The sequence below is a fragment of the Trypanosoma equiperdum genome (genome assembly GCF_001457755.1).
Source record: "Trypanosoma equiperdum strain OVI genome assembly, contig: ctg_1543, whole genome shotgun sequence".
NCBI classification, from domain to species: Eukaryota; Euglenozoa; class Kinetoplastea; order Trypanosomatida; family Trypanosomatidae; genus Trypanosoma; species Trypanosoma equiperdum.
The window spans coordinates 1,769-2,495 of NW_027123553.1; positions in this window are offsets into that span (position 1 = coordinate 1,769).

Consider the following 727-nt stretch of genomic DNA (forward strand, 5'->3'; position numbering starts at 1 on the left):
GTAGGTATAATGGAGTCAGTGCGCTATCAGGCGAACAGACATCAGAAAACGACAGAAAAGTTTAAAAAAGGAAGAAACAACGGCTGTTGCAGCAGCGGTGCACCAAGGAGTGTGATACCTCTGGAGGACATTGTACCCCACTCTTCACTTAAAATGGATAGATCCTACCTTTGAAATGATCAACGGGATAGATTTTAACCTTACAGTAGGCTTTAATATAAAGCGACAAAGATATACAAACAGTTGTGAGAAGGAATTGAGAAAGTATGAGGTAACATAATCTTAGTTTTTTTATCAGGTATAGTAACAATGGTCAACATTTGTGTCAACCAATATAATATTATCTGCTGGAGATTTTAAAACCAAATCCTCTAATAGATTACTGTGGATAGCATAGAAAAAAATACCCTCGGAAACTGCTTCAAATAGCGAATATATAAACACCTAGATGAGCGTTATTAAGTGAAGAAAATGAGCAGTGAATTACCACTAATTATATACTGGTACAAGGGGAAAACATTAAGAGCATTCAAAGACTTGCATTTCATAAAAGAGTTGTTTCTGCTGTAGAAATAACCAGATGAGTAAGTGGATGCGAAATAAATGGTTTTTGCATACTGAAAGACTTTTATAAAGTGCTAAAAGACTCGCTTATGTTAGAGAAATTCAAAGTAAGCGGATGTATATGTAAAAAGAAATAAAGAAATGAAAAGGCTGTTGCTTTGTC